Raw genomic sequence first — 8,995 nt, 5'->3', positions numbered from 1 at the left:
TCATACAAAATGACCTGATTAGTCATTTTGTATGATTACTGTAATTTCAATGATTTTACAATCTTTCATCAGCCGTTATTGATTTTAACAGCTTTCAACAACTGTGGGAGCGACCATCATCACTGGAGTTCAGTCATAACCCGAGATTGAAGTGGTAGGATTTTCAGAGGAATTAAACACCTTGTGGAGAAAAAAGGAACTGTTTCCCCGCCCACAAAAACGGTCTCTATTCTATGCATTCTGATGATTTCGGTGTTTTTACAAGCGTCAGATAATATAAACCATCCGTGTGTTGTGGACACGCGAATCATCTGCAGTTTTTCTGGTGGGTTCAAGCTTGAAATGGCAGAATTTTGTATTTGCCATCACAAAATCGAATGGACGTTTTTTTCTTAAAATAAAGGGGTCGTCACTGCAGCCCCACTTCCCAATCGGTGTTGTCTCCCACCTCCACTTCCCAGTTGGGCACAAAACAGAAGCCACCACTTGGTGGGACTTGTTATTCCGCTCCGGCCTCTTTGGACGGCGCTGTCGGACTTGAAAACTCACAGCGCTCAGATCTTCAGACGGTGCGAGTTCCCGACCAGCTTTGTTGGGGTCCAGAAGGAGGGGACTGAAGTGGACCGTGTCCTTCATTCGCTCCCACACCTTGAACTTGAGGTTTCCCACGTGTTTGGCTTCGTCCAGCAGAGCTCCTTTGGGTAGCTGGGCCCCGTCAGACCTTTGGTGGATTCTGGCCAGGGTGTCCTGGTAGTTGTTCATGAAGGAAAGGGAGTCAGAGGTCAGCTGCTGCTCCGTGGTTGCGATCACGCCTGAGAGAGCGGCAATGTCTTGCCCGAGAGCCTTCATTTTCTCCTTCAACATCCAACTCTTCTGCCGCTCTTCCTCTCTCAAAGCAGACAATCTGGCCTCCTCCTCCAACTGCAGAAAGGCACGCAGATCCTCAAAATTCTTCTGAATCTTTCAATCCGCTCCCTTTGGACTTGGATGTACTCTGCTTGTTCGTTGCAGTTCTTGCTCAGGTTAATGTAATGCCGCAAGGTTTTCTTCACGCCTCGCAGGGCTTCCTGGACTTGGCCTCTGTGATCTTGCGCAACTTCATCGAGGGGACAAAACTTGTGGCCGGCATGGATTTTTGCATCCCTGCAGACAAAGCACACCGAATCCTCGTGGTCCAAAAAGTAGAGTCTCAGTTTCTCCTTGTGCGTCTCGCAGAGGTCCTGGGAGCCCACAGAGGCTTGCGAAAAGGCCTTGCACACATTCTTCAGCGCCAAGTTCAAAAGGGGCTCCATCGAGGCAAACTCCGCCCGACAGACCGGATATGACAGATCTCCTTTCTCCTTCCGCCAATTCCGCAAGCACGCGCCACAAAAGCTGTGACTGCACGGCAGCAGGACAGGATCTCGAAAGATCTCCGAGCAGAGCGGACATTGGAGGTTGTCCCCAACTTGGCCGGCCATGGTTCTTGTGAGGATGGCGTGTGTCTCAACGTTCGAGCATTCACTCTACGAAGAGCCGCAGTGCCCACCGACCCTCCGTCATGAGGATAATTTGAATTATTTTATAGCCAGAAAGTACAAAAGTCAATTTCCTGCTCACTCGAGCGAAGCTTCTATCTTTTCAGACTTCAATTGATACAAAATTATTCTGCGAGCTCTTGAAAACGTTTTTTATTAATTTTTTTTCTTGAACGGAACTTTATTTTCAAGCCATCTTTTATTTCTGTGCTTGGCGCATAAAAGTTCTGTTTTAAATGCTTTTAGATATTTTGAATTTAATCAGGTAAAGCACATTCAGACAAATTCAGTTACCTGTGTACGAAATGAGCGATCAAAATAAATTGCCTTGCCTTGAACTTGAACAGAGCTTTCGGTTTGACTGTTGTTCGGTCAAAGTGTTGCACGGTTCGCAGTAGAGCTAAGATCGGTCCTAAAAAAAAAAAAAAATAGAGCCCGACCCGAACCCGAACCAATATTTGACATTTTAAGGCCCAACCTGACACGAAATCTTACCTCTAGTTCGCAGTCATTGACAGTGGTGCATGACAATGGCTGTCTCTCTCTGTGCCCTGCGTGGCTGCGACTGACTGGCGACCAGTCCGCAGAGTCGTCCCCCTGTCAGGTCAATCCCAACTCACCAGTCGCAGGAAAATGAACGCAGGATTCACACAGAGTGTGACAGTATCGCTGATGGCCAGCAGGGAGCTCTCTGATGACGTGAAAGAAAGGCAAGTGCTGAACAACCCAAAGCTCTGCTGTGTGGAGAGAGAGAGAGAAAAAGAAGAATCATAACCACCATGGAGAAAATATCATTTCCTCTGTTTCATATCTTTTTCAATCGGACACGAAACTGAAATATCGTCCACTATGAGCCACCTTGAAACTGCTTGACAGAATCGAGATCAAATAACAAAAAAATACACTTCTGCATCCGCTCCAAAAACACATGTATTGCCATTGTACCAATGTCATTTCATACAGCACGTGTAGCCTTTCTCCTGTTCAAAGTCCGCAGAGCTGGACTGCAGACAATGCGTGTTTCAAGATGCATCGTGATCACTTTTGTTCTGTCTTGTTGCACTTTGTGTTGGGAAGGCGATAGGACTGATTCGTTTAAGGAAATAACTATAGACTAGATGGTGTGCCGGTCAGAGCACAGGTAGGAAGAGATAGGAATTCCAGGGGATGTTTCAATGTGCTTTACTGGGGGGGGGGGGGGGGGTTAAAATGAATACGGGAAATACAAACAATAGGGTGATGTTGATTGAGGAGGGATCGAAGGAGGGAGATTGATGAGTGAAGAGGGATCAAGTAGAGGTTTAGGTGATTGAATAGGAGGGTCGACGAATGAAGAAGAATCGACGAATGAAGAGGAATCGAGTCTACAAATGTCAGAAAAGGAAACGTCATTGTTATAACATAACATTCATTATACTCCTCGGTGCAACCAAGGAATAACAAATCAAATACAGGGTAATGGCACCATCTAGGGCCACATGAATTAACTACACTTACATTGATGAAATGAAGGCTGACACATTTGTAAAACAAAATACACACGGTCGTCTTCAGAACGGGAAGGAGACATCGCAACATTAACACAACTTAACATAAAATTACAAACAATGCCTCTGAATTAACTGGTAAACACTCGCGAACGTGGCGGCCCGATGCTAGTGTGCTAACGTGGCTAACACTCGCGAAATCGGCGGCCCCATGCTAGTGGGCTAATGTGCCTAACACACGCCGGAACACCAGTCGCAACTAACTAAAAAGTAGAAATACACCTCATTGTACTCACGTTTGCTCATGTACTCGAGGGCTTAGGGAATCTCCGACGAAGTAAACGGCACAAAGGAGTTAAAGGATAAAGGCTGGAATAGGTAGGTACGGAGTAACCTTGTTCAGGGCGCAAACCCGGAACTGGCAGGTGCTGAAATAACGCGATACTTGCACGCGTCAACACGAATGTCTCGCGATAAACGAAGGAATGAGCTGAGCCTTCTCTACACTTTGAATATAGAGTCGTTGGCTTCTTTGTCTTCCGGCCGTGTCTTTTTGCAAATGCACAATTACTGCTGTCGGGTCCTATTAACCTCAGTCGCAAATGACAATTGGCAGCTGAAGAAGAAGCAAAAACGCAGTTGTTCCATTCGCCAATCAAACCTCCAAAGTGGAAAACAATCCATTCTATCAAAGTTCCATGCACCTGTGCAGACACGAGCCCGGGTAAAAGAGAATTGGTCTTTTTTGCAGTCAAACTGTCAATAATTTCAAACATATATTTTTCACAATATAACATAAGGAACTGCTCTGGAGCAGAGAGCATGGCTCCTGCACTGCACTCATTGGAAATTGCAATGGTGACGAAACGCGAATTTGAGTTGCGACTAAAAGTGCGTGTGCGCATATGTGCATCCATCCATTCCTGGGGTGCAGCGGACCATCCAGCGAGCTGATAGGAGCTGAAGTGTAATTGTGTCAGAGCAAAGACCCAGAAAATACAGACAGGCAGACAGATAGCTCAGCACAGGAGGAAAAAGAAGGGCAGAATTGCACACATTTTACCCTGAACTTCGCTAAATGCCATCCGTGAAGATATTTTGACTACTCGGTGCTTGAGTCCGGCGTACACAGAACATTTCTGTTTGAGTCAGCGCCCTCCCACCTGCTTCTCATGGTCCATCACACAGAGCCCGCAGCTGCTTGTGACTAATAACATCAGCTATTCATTTCGCTCCAACATCCAAATGAAGCTTTTATCTGATGAATACAAATGCAAGTAATCATTTAAGTCATTTGCTGATACGGTGTGCCTGACTCTTTTCTGCACTATGCCAATGCTGCTCTTCTGACTTGAGTAATTAATTGAATGAGATCTATCCATCTAGCTAGCTAGCCATCTAAGTTAGTAAATAATTGAATCGACTTGAGTAATTAATTGAATGAGATCTATCTGGCTAGCTAGATGGCTAGATCTCATTCAATTAATTAATCAAGTCTAGCTAGCCATCTAGCTCGCTAGCGGGGTCTGTCTATCAAGCTACCTATGCGTACGAATTGTCGTGAGAATTGAGTTGTTCCCGCGTGGCTTTTCAAGACACTAAAACATGAACAGTTACTCCTATATCCCGCTTTATTGTTTTAATCTTTTACTAGCTTATACTGGCTAGCAAACAGCTATGGAGGAGGGACACACACTCAGTCTCACGTTTTGAGTGATGGTAGTTGTAGGACCCCAAAAAGCAGGGAGGCAGGGAGGAGCAGGGTGGATTGACCAAAATGTATTTACCAAAAAATACACACAGAAGTACAATGGAAAAAAACACTAAGTCGAAAATGCCTGGAAATCACAAGGAACAAACAAAACTAAGACAGGAAACAAAACATGACAGGAGCACACGTTTGCTCACTGTTTTTACATTTTAAAAATAGAAGTGGCCAACTTAGATTATTCTATCTTATTTATTTGAAAACGTTCGCTAGTGTTACTAACCATTTTAAGGTGGCAACGATAACTCCATTTCCATTATCTCTTGATATAAACCAGTACAACAATAAATGAAAGCAGAGTAAAAGTGATCATCAGTCCAGACTGTATTCCATCCACTGCAATTGAAGAGAAAAATTTGATGCTTTTGAGATGACAACAAACAATCTGCGTATCAAATCACGAATGCTGTTTCGGTTCAATGGCAAATTGTTGCAGCCTGGTCCAAATGTCAAGTGGCAATAATAAAACCAGAAATATTTTTTTTGTCTCTTGCTCGTGCTCTCACTTCATATCTGCTGGGGCTTCTGATGTACTTCTCGTCCATGGTCCTTCCACCATCAACAGAAAAACAAAAAAAACACAACAAGGTACGCTGCGAGAGAACAGTGACCTTGTCACAGTAATACACTCCTACAGCTGATAAATTCCTCCAACAGACCGGCTATGATCATCACAACAGGATTTACAGAACCTCCAACATCTGGCATCTGAAATTAACATAATGAAACGACTAATGCTTTTGTTTTGGCGCTCAGATTTTACTGCGATCGGCTTTGATTGCTGTCCTGGATTCTTTGTTGCTCATACTCATGGACACTCTTCAAATATCTTCTTTTTTTGTGTGCCTACCATGGCATTTAAGTGCATTGGAACTGATTCGAGAAAGAAAAACAGAGAACGATAGCAGGGGAGAGGAGCAGGGGGATGGTGCGTTGTTGCCATGCCAACTGCCATAATAATCATCCTAATGATTGATGTGCCGCGCTCCATTTCTTCTCGTTTGGACTCTCTGTCTGTCTCTTTTTTTCTCCCTGTCTGTCTTTCTTCCGGTCTGTCGCTTTCTCGCTCTGTCTGCCTGTTGGAAATCATCGGCCCTCTTTTTTTTTCCAGTGTTGGTGCTATTATTTCAGTACACAAACAAACAAGCACAAAAACAGGAAAGACAAATGGTCAGTTTACACAGGGTTGTTTTTCCACATTCTAATGTTCTCTTTCTCTCTCGTTCTCGAAAACCACCCATCCATCCATTGTCCGAACGGCTTTTTCTCACGAGGGCGGCAGGCGTGCCGGAGCCGATCCAGGCAGACTTCGGGCAATCGGCGGGGGACGCCCGCAAATGCTTGCCGGCCAGTTGCAGGATGCACACGGCCAAACAACCATTCGCTGATGGACAATTTAGAATGTCCACTCAACTTATTGTGCGTTTTTGGGGATGTGGGAGGAAAACCAAAGTACCTGAAGAAAGCCTACGCACGAACGGGAAGAACATGCAAACTCCACACAGGAACGAAAGCTAGCTACCTAGCTACCTAGCTATCTATCAATCCATCTCGGCTACGCTCCGTCACGCAATGGCGTACAAAGGCGCAAAAACACTCATTGCAGTCAAACATTTGTGTCGCATCATTTTAGATTCTGCGTGTGGGCATAATTTTCTGCTCATCCCTTGAAAATGGCGATTCCCCATGAATAGATGCCCGATTTGGAATTGAGGTTACGGTTAATGAGTAAAAGACGATGAGTAATTAAAAGCAAAAGAATGAATAATCGGCACTTGGTCTCTGGCTTTGGACAATTTTATAACGTGTCCTCAACAATTCCGTCCATTTTTGAAGAGACCATCGCTTTGGCTGTCGGTCACAGCGAGAACAATAAATCACTCTCACTTGTTTACCGACTACATTGGATTATTTCTGACTAAAGAAACGCAACTCGCCCTAACGCTGATATCGGGGTCAAGGATTAGAGTCCTGAGGAAATCTTAGTCCGTTTGAATGCTGCGAGCCAATGCGCATGCGTGGCTCTGGAGCGACTTGTCAAAACAGTGGACAGTTTACTGTTGCGCTGTAGTCGATGCAAACTGACAGGCTGTCAGCAATGCTGTCTCTTCTTTCTTTCTGTCTCTATCGTGCACACACACACACACACACACACACACACACACACACGCACAAACATCCATTTCCAATGACTGTAACACATTTGGGCTACCAATTCAATTTGTAGCACTTATACTGTAACGTATACTTTGTGATGTCCTATAAATAAACACACACATGGAGAAAGTGATGCTTAGATATATTTCCACAGAGGTACAGTAGTTCCCAACATGAATTTAAGATTAAATCTTGGTTCAAACCATTTTTGTGTGGAATTGGCATGTTGCTGAGTTTGAGCAGTCACCAATGCGAAGAAAATGGAGATTGTTGTCACATGTTGGATGCAGCTTGAACAAAAATTCCCGTTACTTTAAGCCATTCTGCAGCTTCCCCAAACCATTTTCTTCTCGTCTCTTTATCAATTGTTTTGAAATGATAGGCCTTGTTTTAAATCACAAAAACAAGCGTCTTTCAGAGCTCCTCAACATTGACGTGGAAGTGACTGTAACACCAAAAAGCATGACACATTACACACCAAGCGTACAAAGATGGCTTACCTGACCATTGATGTTATCACAGCATGATTGCTTTTATCCAGACTGACCAACAGCCATGAAAAAAACCCAGAAGCACAGCTGATTATAAATACATGCTTGCTTGTAAGTGCACATTGATTTTTTTTCAAAGACGTAGCATTTTAAGTGTCTATTGTATTGTGCTTGTGTATATGCATCACAGAAGCATAATAAATAGCCGCGTATGAAATAATGATGAGATTGGGTGTAAAACTGTGACAGCAGGGAAAAATAGCCCTGAATGATGCATCAACCCTCTGCTAAAAATGTGTAAATGAATTCAATGGTACTGCCATTCACTGAGTATGAGACTGTCAGATCAGAGAAACGAGTGGAGGGGGTAGAGGGGGGGCACTTTTTACTTGTCTGGTCTAAACTTATCTTCAAATGAATTCATATCGAGTACCTGTACTATATAACAGGAGTCCCAAACCACCGGTCAGCGACCCATGTAGAACCGAAGACAGAGCACGTTCTTTTTTTGTTTGTTTGTGGATTTGCTAGACGTCAGTCAAACACACCAACATCCTCCACCACCAGCTATCACCGTAGATTACCTTTCGAAGGGCACTGTAAATAGGGCTCGGTGATTCTATATGGACTTGTCTCAACTGGTCCGTGACATAAAAAATGTTGGCGACCTCCGCTATATAACAACACAATAAAGAACACCAAATGTACTTGCTGGTTCTTGTGAGAATAGAATCAACATACATTTTTTTGTCTTGAAATCGGTTTGACAATGTGTTAAGAGCAAGGTCAATGAGCCTGTTTGCATCACCAAAATAACAATTTTCAAAGTCAACACAGAGGAAGCGGGAGATAATACCACTTGTTGTATATCTAAATATATTTCATTTTGTATCTAAATTTTCCACTCGGTAAAAATGAATTGTGTCAAATGCAACATCGAGGCGCTCCGACAACAAAATATTTTGACAGCAATTACAAACAAACTCAACAATTCTTAACTGAAAATGTGTTTCAGAGTCCAATCTGCACAGGGGGACTCGTGGCCAAGCGGCCGCTCAACCGCTACGGACAAGGCAGAAGTAAAAACAAAAGGCTGAACCTTAAAATATGTATTGTAGGCTTGAAGCTCTGAAAGGTTTTATTTTAAAGGAACACATCAATTATTGAATTGTGCGGGGGGGTGGACTACTATGGTAGCGACAATGTGGGAAAGGCCAAGATGCATTAGTGCTACACAGCACATCAATGGCGCTACAAAGATATGTTTCAAATACTGTACGGTATGTGTGTCCTGCCTCAGCGAGTGCTTTTTTAAGTAGATGACTCCATGGAGGAACAAGACCACACAAACCGAGACACACTGTACACACATATATAATAAAACCATCGCTGACATATGTTCCTCAGCATCCCTGCTTGAAGTGAAACCTGTGATATAGAAATAACCTCATTTTAAATACTCCTCGGGCGACGCGGCGGTCGGTCAACCGGTTAGCACGTCCGCCTCACGGTGCAGAGGCGCACGGTCCTGTGGGGAGTTTGCACGTTCTTGCCGTGCCTGCGTGGCTTTTCTGC

At 44.0% G+C, this 8,995-nt stretch overlaps 1 pseudogene; it reads right to left on the bottom strand.

Annotated features, from left to right (window-relative positions):
- Nucleotides 1-267: 267 nt before the first annotated feature.
- LOC127616400 (E3 ubiquitin-protein ligase TRIM35-like) lies at nucleotides 268-1,932 on the bottom strand (annotated as a pseudogene).
- Between the last annotated feature and the right edge of the window lie 7,063 nt (nucleotides 1,933-8,995).

Source organism: Hippocampus zosterae, chromosome 15 (assembly GCF_025434085.1).
Source record: "Hippocampus zosterae strain Florida chromosome 15, ASM2543408v3, whole genome shotgun sequence".
NCBI lineage: Eukaryota > Metazoa > Chordata > Actinopteri > Syngnathiformes > Syngnathidae > Hippocampus > Hippocampus zosterae.
The sequence above is the reverse complement of the archived record's forward strand: the minus strand, read 5'-3'. Positions and strand labels throughout refer to the sequence as shown.